Genomic DNA, 9,861 nt, shown 5'->3' on the forward strand with positions numbered 1-9,861 from the left:
CGACCTGCTTAGATCGGTTTACTTGTTGCCGTCATATTTTCGAAGTTGACTTGAGGGCGCCTTAGCTAAAAAGCGATATGGCTTTCCCTTAGAACTCGATTTGACCATGTCACCAAAGCAGATGGTCGTTTTAGTGGCTGCTTCTATGCCATCATGTGGGATTGGCTTCCCTGGGTGGGTTCTTACAAGACCATGGCATACATGTAATGCACCTGCTCCTAGAACTGTTGGTTGCCTACTCCTACTAGAGCTATGGGGGGCTCACATTGAGGGGGTGTCTCTGCTGTCTGCGGGTTGCCTACTCTCACGGGAACCATGAAGGGTTTGACCTATGAGGCCAGTCCACATTCAATTTGCTTCCAACTCTCATAGGAGCCATACAGAGCTCGATCAATAGTTAGGCTTCGCAATTCGGGTTAGGAGACAATCTAGGTTAGATTGCTTGAAGCTCGCCCAGGCTTGTTGTTCATATTCTATCATATTTGTGGGTTTTGTTGATACGTATGTTGTTGTCGGCGTTGGACAGTAGGTTGATGCCACAGCTACACTATATCAGCCCTTGGAGACAATGGCCATCTACTGTTACAATAAGCCATAGGGAACACAACCTGTGGGGGCAACTCTACTAATTGTAGGTTGTCAACTCGCACGGGAGCTTTGAGAGGCTCGACCCACAAGGGCGTTCCCACAGTTCGTTGGCCACCAAGTCCCGTGGGAGCCACAAAGGGCTTGACCTATAGAGGCAACCTCGTGAAACAAATCTGGTGAAGTTTCGTCTAGGCTAACTATTGTTGAGAACGAATATAGAATGAGTTGAGGTCGACAGGGCTGCTCCACAATCTGTTGGCCATCAACTCCCGTGGGAAACCATGAAGGGCTCGACCTGCAGGGGCGGCCTCACTCCGAGGTGCCTATTGCCGGACTGCTGGTTGTTGATGTCATTTTGCTATTGATTATTCTACGGCAGCATGAATGCATCGAACTTCTCCTCCCACACCCACATATGGAGATTCATGCTTCAGCTCATAAAATTGCCGCGCTTCAATCCCGACAGGAACCGCTGATGGCTCTACCGTGGGGAGAGGGGCATTCGTATGAGGTAGCAGTGTAATTATCTGGGTAATGGGAGTGTTGGGTTCGACATGATTGCTACTCTAGGAGCTGCTAGGGGCACTGAACTTGCCTGATTGTCATAGAGGGGACTTCGGGGTTCATCGGGAATGCTCTTGCCCCCCAGTAACTGATACTTCATTGTTGATGCTGGTGCTGTTCAAAAATGCCATTGAGTTGATAAAGGTGAAAATTAGAAGGTGAAAACTTAGCTTTTTGTTGCATTTTCCATAGATGACGTCAATTGATGATGCACATTTTGGTAGCTCCCTGCTGTCTGGTGGCTCGGATGCTGAGCTAGAGGATTTCCTGTTAGAAGACAACTTGGATGTCGAACTGACTGGGCTGAATTAGGAGGCTATTCGGGTGCCAGGCTATGTAGTTCTCTAGAGAGACCTGCAAGGAAACAACGCTAGAGTGTCCGGATTGTTTTTACCGGGCATGGGCTCTCTGATGCTTAAGTTAGTACTGAGTTATGCGAGCTGAATGCTAATATGCTAGTAAGCTTGTGAGCAATAAACCGTACCTTTCCCCTTTGAGGTTAGAGGTGAGGCCTATATATAGGTGTTGTTCGGCATGGGCTTTACACATTGCGTCCGTGATCTTCAGGGGGTCGTGCCTAATCGGTCCGAAGTCCTCGGAGGTAGCTATGCACATTGACCAGTCTTCGCGCCTTGTTCGGTTTCCTTCAAAACATTCGGTGCGAGGGCCAACTTCCGAGAAACCCGAGAGTGATGGGATGCACACAAAGGAGGTCGGTGAGCACGTCTCGTAGGTCACCACCTGGACCTCAATCAGGTCGGCAAGTCCTCGTGGAGGTCGCTCCTCACATCAGGGTCCCTTGGATCAGTGATGACGAGGTATCATAGGTCGACTGTAGACGAGGTGTTGCTAGCCGCCCTATCAAGGTGCCCGAGTTGTGTACGAAGTCGCCAGATGGGATTCCACCAAGTCGGTAGAGGCAGGTCACTAAGTCGGTGGCAGAGGCAGGTCGCCAAGTCGGACTCCATCACATTGGCTAAGGCAAGTCATTGCATAGGTGGTGTATGAGTGTCATTTACTTGTTCCAAGATGCCATGTGTCATGATATCACTAGAGGTCCATATCCGCCCTCATCAAGATTGGATCCTATCGTTTTAAGGCTTGTAGTAAGCATTACAGGTTGGGGGGATGGGATACTCTACCCACCGTATAATTAAGGGGTGTCAATTTACCGACCCCATCCAAATCAAAATCAATTTGGATGAGTTGGACGGACCAATAAGATATATTGAATGGTAAGGTTTTAAAAATCGGACCCAATATAAAACTATTCTCGGACCAATTCCTAGGATGAATAGGTTCGGACACATGATATGTTCTGACTTAAAATATAAAAATAAATAAATAATGGCTAAATGTTGTCTAGCTTGACGAGTCAACAATTTGATTGCCTGATTCAGTGGGTCACTGATCAAATCAACATTTTTTTTGGCCAAAAGGCAACTTTAGGATGAAACGGAACCAATTATCTGACTGTTTCTAAGTCAACCAATCCAACCTTCTCATCTGGTCTGGTTTTTAGAACCATGTTGAATAGGACTAGTACATACTTAATGTTCTAAAGTATTCATTTGACTGAATTGGACTTAGTCCATCCATTGTGGATTTACATTAGATTGGGTCAAATATGATCGAACCAATATCCGGTCTGTCCATTGTTAAAATATAAGAAAAAAGGTGTTAATGGATTTGGTTTGAGTTGAAGCTAATCTAAATTAAACCAACAAATTGGACAGTCTAAGCATTGAATTTGACTGATTGACTGATCGAAATGGGTCCAAAATATTTATCGGATTGGATTAGACACTTATTTAGAACTATAGATAAAAAAAAGGCGTGGCACACACACGAAGACACAAAAAGAAGGCAGATGGAGAGGGTGTAGGGAGTCACATCCAATTAGATGCGAGTGAAATAAGTTGTTTCATATAAAATAGTTTTGTCATGTTTTTTGTTTTCTGGTAGGCAAATGGGCTAGCCATGAATGGGGCGGCCCTCTTTTTACCCCCCAGTCCCGGTGAATTTTCTCGAAGGTGAGACTTGGAGGGGGCTTGGGATCGAGGAGTTTCACTAGAGATTCGACTCAGCTGATGTGAATTCAGTGCGAAAAAATGGAATCAGTAAAAAACTGCATTTTGATAGCTTGTACCTTGAAAATATATTTTTGCAATGATTAATTTAGGGATTTGGGAGATAAGAGGTTTTTGGAAATGTAAAATATTAAATTAAAGTTCCTTGAATTGACAAGGTGATGTGATATACATCGAAGAAGCTGACTTCCTTGATGCTATACAGCTGTCATTAAAAATATATTATAATAATAATTAAATCATGAATAGGATGGGGTCTATAAGGGATTATTAATAGATATAGGGGATTATAATGTCAGAATTTTGCGGACTGCTCCTCCATTTTTTCTTATGTGTCTGGATTTTCACCAAACGACTTATATTAAATCTGTGTGAAGCTCAATTCAAAGTGCCAAAAGAAGTGTCCGAAAACCCTCCCAAACGGGCACCTAATAGGCTAAGCTTGGATGAGGATTGGTCTGGAGTCTGGACCAATCGAAAAACAGAAAGCATAGGTATAATATCAGGCTGGCTCAAGGGATTTGCCCTCACAACGATTTCACTGGCACATCCCACCGTTTTTAAAGGAAATGTTATCAGGTTGGTGTGAGTCGCCATAAGTGAGGAGCAAATCAGGTCTTTGTTGCAGATTCTATATAGTATACAATTCAAATTCGGATCTCCTATCTACACACTCTGCCTATATTTATCGCAGCCACATCTGTATAATATTATACAGAGTCAGATATTCTCAAATCACGGGGGAAGTATGTTATGAGTATACGTGATCAGAGTTCTCGTGGGCAGGAAATCGGATTCATAAAATTCATGATATTAACTGGGGGTCGCAAAACCGGAGTTAGGATATCCTGTCAGCGAAACACGTTCCAACTTCCAAGTTGCAACACACTATCAATTTTGATCTGACATGCGTGAAATTTGCGGTGTTAGACAATGTTGGTACCGTGTTGGAGCGTATTTTGTTAGCAGATGATCCACACTCGCAAAACCGGCATTTTTTTTTTTCGAAGAGTAAAAGGAAAACCGTCGCATTTCAGATGATCGTTTTGTTTTCCCCGCTTCCCGAACCGAATCGTCTCCTCTGGCAGCTTTGCCAGTCGCCGCTCCACCAAACAACGCGAGCAATCGCACGAACGTCGGCGACAAATCCAGGTTCCATTTCCAAACTTCAAAACCCTCTGACAGTTCTGTTTCCATTCGCCAGTTGCAGTCGTTGTGGTTTGTCTATTCTAACGATCCCATCTACTTCTCTTTCCATCTTCTTAGTAAGTTTTCCATTGCAGAACTTCTGATTTACACTACGACATACTCTTAAGAAGGAGGATCAACCATGCACTCTCCCGTGCTTGTTCTGGGTCCTGAGTAAGTTCAAGTAGTTGCTTCTCATCAGTCTATTCGAAATTACTAATTAGTGATCGGGCTGGATTTGTGAAGAAATTCTCTGCTAGTGAATTCCTGGGAGTATTTCTTAATTCTGGAACAATGAAGGTAAAGTTTTGGTTGTTAATTCAGGACTTACTGGCAAGGGAATTTACATAGAGATAGTATACTTGCTACAAGGGCTGAGATTGGCTGTTTCATTGGGATATGGTAGATTGAAAGGGAATCTCAACTTATAATTAGGTGGATGAAGGGTTATGATTGAATCCATTGGTTGATACTTCACTTTATTAGGAGGGTGGTGGCCCTTGGCATCTAGCAGGAGCACCTAACTTAGATAGGTCTGAACATTTGCTAACTCCCTAGCACACTCACTAGCTATGGGAGCTAATAGGGATGAATTACATCGGGGACCAGCTGGGAGGTGGGGGGTATAGGCTAGAGGGGACTGCCATTTTATCCATGGCTCATGCTGATTGTTGGGTGTAGCAGGTTGGTTTTAGCCCAGTTAAACTTGCATCTCTTGTATCTCTTCTCCTTGCTTATTTATTAATCAAATTTCTTTGATCTGGTAAGGGAAAATTTTCTCTGTCCTTAAAAGAAGGTTATCTTTCTTGTTCCTTTTTTGGTTAAGTTCATTTATTGTTACAGCAGCAACATCAAGTTTTCTTGTCAACCATGTTCTTTGCATGTTTTGTTGCATCAGATGTTTCTGTTTTATTCTTGTATGTGGCAGAACTTCCTAGAGTCTATTGGAGATTGTAGTATATCTGTTGCAACTGAGATTTTTCCTTTTAGTAATTTATTTATTGAACTTGAAATCTGAGTTTTTTTTTTCAGAATGAACACAGTTTATTTTGGTTCAATTTTCATAATCTTTTATCCAAATATTAGGCTGATTTTCTGAATGGGCAGAGGACTCTTTTGAAGTGTGATCCAGGAAGTAAATTGCACCATGCAAATATTCAAGCATCAAAGGTGAAGTTTTGTTCTCATATTGGTGCATACAGATCAATTCAATTTCCCTAAGCTTTATATTCATTTATATATTCATTTTGTTTTGCTTCCTGATATCATTGAATTTTGAGTATTCTCAGACTTTTCAGTGACATCATTCTCTACATAGGAAAATAGGAGCACCATAGCATCCTTACCTAAGTGGGACCAGATGTAGGAATCCTGTACCTTTATTCTGCTCTAAGTCCTTGAACAGTTTGTTATTGTACTGCAAACATTTTCAAGTTCATGCATATCTATTTTGTTGTCATTGTTCTGTTGTTTGAAGTTGGTATTAATGGTGTAGACATTATTTCTGCTTGGCAATATTGCACATCTTTTTTGGCTAAATAATGAATTTGTGTAGATGAGTATTCCAAATATATCATTTTATTTGTCTAATTAACAGATGAAACCTTGTTAGATGGGCATGCTGTTCTTTTATTTATTTATTTATTGATCAGCAATGGGTATGCTGTTTTTCTAATATACTTTTGCAAGAGTATAAACTGTTAAAATCTAATGGAAATTTATCTTACTAAGTTGTTTAATAAAGTAACCAAAACAAAGGAAAAGAGCACCATGCTGCCTGTATATAAGAGTAGAGGTGATGTACAGAGTTGCAGGATTATTGTTGCGTCAATAATCAGGGTCACCCACTCTATTCCAGTGTTGTCAAAGTGATACATTCTGGTCTCCCTAGGCAATGTGGTAGCTGTTCAGTGCTAGATGTTGACTAGTTGACCATGAAAAGTACATGCTCTAAACTTGAGATATTGATTCAATATCACATATAAGTGTTGATACAAACTACAAATCAGTAATAGAATAATGATCAAAACATTTAGTTTACAGTCTTTTGCAAGCATAAAAGGGAAGGTTGGATAAGTTAAGATAGGGATTGACAATCTTTGTTCTTCAAAGAAAGACCAGCACGCCACTGGTCTCTTTGTGGCAATTAGTGTGCATATAACTTCTTTGTTTGGAGGAGGCTAGCAAAGTCTAAGCCTTCCATTGGGGTACCTGGCACAATCTGTTGCATATATCATACTATCTTTTATAATTAGTAAAGATTTACCATTATGAATAAAAAAGTCCATATAACAAAATAAAAGCATATGATATTGTTTTTAACAAATTATAGATAATGACACATAAATAAAACTTTAAAATAGCTTTGTGGTTGATAGGACAACTAGGCTAACTTTTTTTTTTCTTTTTGTTGAGAAAGGTAACTATTTCATTAAGGAAAAAAAAGGAAGAGAGTACATCAGAGGATGTACAAAAGGAGGGGCTTAAGAACAAAAACAAAAAGACCAATCAAATCTGTGGGAAACTATTTGAACTATATAAAACACTCCTCTCTGTGCCTGATTTAGCTACCAGATTAGCTTTTTGATTGAATTTTCTAGGGAACCATCTGAAGATGCAGCCAAGAGAAGATGTAAGTTCTCTAATTTCAAGAAGATAATGCACCATTGTGGAATTCTAACATATATAACTGCAAAATATGTTGTCTGTCCAATACAGACACATTACTGTTTAGGAGGATCAATGAACACTGCTAGTCAGTTGATCAGTTGATGACTAGTAGATGCTTTAATAGCACTATATTCTCATCAAGCCAAGGAAAGTGCCATAGCTTGTTTTGTTTATAGACAGTTAAGCAAAATGTGATGACTACTCACAAGTATGGGTCTTTCTTTTTGAACAGTCATACAAGGCTCATTGGTTCTTCTGAATGGTCTGATTGTATAGGGAATTGGGACAAAATGGTATGTTCTTTACCTTAGCCCTATAGTATGGATAGGTGATCTTTATGTTTGTTACCAGGCATTGTGGTCACAAATGATGGAAATGATGTATTGTGTGAACTGGACCTTGCTCACATAGCTGCAAAGGTATCCATGTCTTTTTCCTTTACAATGTATGCCTATCTGAAATGGCAGTCCATGATAGAACTAATCCGCACACAAGATGAAGTAGGGGATGAGACTGTATCTGTAATCATTGTTGGTATGTTGTTACATATACTTTTCACCTCTGCCGTTTTTGGATATATTCTTTGCAATTGAAAATCAAATATTGTCATTAGAACACAATTTTGCTGGAATTGAGTTCACAAAACAACTCAACCTGTTCTGGGTCAACATTAGCACATTGAGTTGAGCAGAACGCTCCCATACACTTCTGCCAAATAACTCAGCCTTCTTAGTTTCCCTTTCTTTTATGTGTTCAATGGAAATGGATAGGCAAAACGTTTAGTAAATATTTCACCTTATTATGGAAAGGTGGATTGGGTTCATTATACAGTGGCAGCATATATGTGTTTTGAAAGCTAAGTCATTGCTTCCAATGATTTGAAAATGGATTAGGTTATGTGAATAACTAATAATCCCTTTACCTGTATTTGTTGAAAAGCATGTGAGATGCTCCATGTGGCTGAAGCTTTTGTTGAGAAGAAACTATCATCCTTTGGTTATTTGTCGAGGTATGCCTAATAGTCAAAGGAGATGGGAATTTTCTTTTAGTGGATAAGCATATCAATCTTACCACCATATACCACTGCTGCACCTTACAACCCAGCTCTTGAGGATGCCACTACCGTGCTTGAAAAAATTGCCATGCCAATTGATGTAAGCAACCGTGAGTTGTGACTGCATTTTCAACATCCAAAATTTGAGAACTGATTATTTTCTATTCTTAATTGTTTATTTATGTTTATTTTTTCTTGCAACTAGTGTCTTAAAGCTAACATTTGGGCTGCTTTGTTTTATGTTGGGCTCCACTTGGAACACACTTTGTAAGCCAATTTTTACATTTTCTGACCACAATTTGTCTTTGCTCTTATGTAATGGATGAACTTAGTTACTTAGTTGCTTTACTGTCTATGCTTGTACATTTTAGGATATAGCAATCAATGCTACTATGATTGTGGGTGGGGGTTGCTTTATAGGGATTTTATTTAACTTGCATACTTTCCCTTCCAACTGATGGAGCTCCTAGTTAAAACTAACAACCAAAGATAACATGGTCCAATTAGTGTTCATTTTAGCAACTGGGACAAAGGTTTCTACATAATCAACCCCATATTGTGTGCATCTTTTTGCAAATAATATGGCCTTGTATCTTAGTAATACATGACCTGACACTCTTTCTATGTACAAATTAGAGTTCAAGGTAAAAAATAGTCATCAATAGCAGTATGCTCAATAATATCAAGAGAAACAGGAGTACTTGGCAGGAAGGGATTTGCCTCCAGAGAGTCTGACAACGCTGGATGCATAGTTTCGGGCTGCTCCACACCCTTTGAATTCAATTGGTCCTTGTTGTTCCTTACAATGCCTAAAAAACACACGAAAAAGAGCACGGTTTTGGATAGGAGGAAAATTGACCTGTTGGACCCGCTTCGCCTCCATGCTATTTTCCTCACGAGGAGAGGGGAAGAAGGGTTCAGACCCCAAAAAAGGACATATCTACAGATACAAAATGCTTGTAGGAGGTAAGATTAAAGCATTTATAGCCCTTTTCGGAGGATGGATAACTCAGGACACACGGATAGCTTGCGATCTAACTTACCTTGATTGGGAGACAAGTCATGAACAAAACACTGATAGCCAAACATACGCAAGGGAATAGGAAACAGGGGAGATTGAAGAAATAAAAGCTGATGTGGGGCTAACAACAGCCAATACAACAACATCAACCTAGAATCGCTTGGGAACATTGAAAATGAAGGATCTTTTTTTGTTTTTTGTAATACTATTTTGTTGCAATGTTTCGGTACAAGAGCTTTGGTGAAGAGACCTATGTGGAGCAAAAAATTCAATCAAATCATGATGGAAATACTCTTTTGCATTATCTGATTGGAAAGCTTGTATCTCAATACGAAGAAGCTGAATGAAAATTATGCATTGAAACTCCTTTACAATTATGTATGGCGGTGCCAATTTTGACAAAGTTTCATGTATAGAAATGGTTGTACATGTGTTATATATATAAAACCTAATCGGTCATTTGTTTAACCAATTTATTTGGATCAATTTCAATTCAGAACATTTAAAAAACCGAAGGGAATGGTTCGGTTTCAAATATACCGAACCGTGAGCACCCCCAAGTCTGTGTAAGCCTCTCTACTGTTGACATCCCGTCTCCTAAGACTCACTTGTAGATGAGATGTTAGAAAAGTTCGGAGCTACCATTTCAATGATTTGCTAGAAATGAATGCATTCATCGCATTCAC

The 9,861-nt window shown here is 39.9% G+C and overlaps 1 long non-coding RNA gene across 2 annotated transcripts; it reads left to right on the forward strand.

Annotated features, from left to right (window-relative positions):
• Positions 1-3,579: 3,579 nt before the first annotated feature.
• Positions 3,580-8,573, forward strand: LOC104586355 (uncharacterized). 2 transcript variants are annotated; one of them, XR_016083172.1, is made up of 2 exons: positions 3,580-4,394; positions 4,509-8,573. It is a non-coding gene; the product is annotated as an uncharacterized LOC104586355 (long non-coding RNA). The 2 variants fall into 2 exon arrangements; XR_733440.3 differs by having other exon boundaries at positions 4,526-8,573.
• Positions 8,574-9,861: the final 1,288 nt, after the last annotated feature.

This window comes from Nelumbo nucifera, chromosome 2 (genome assembly GCF_055504915.1).
Source record: "Nelumbo nucifera cultivar China Antique chromosome 2, China Antique-T2T, whole genome shotgun sequence".
Taxonomy (NCBI): Eukaryota; Viridiplantae; Streptophyta; class Magnoliopsida; order Proteales; family Nelumbonaceae; genus Nelumbo; species Nelumbo nucifera.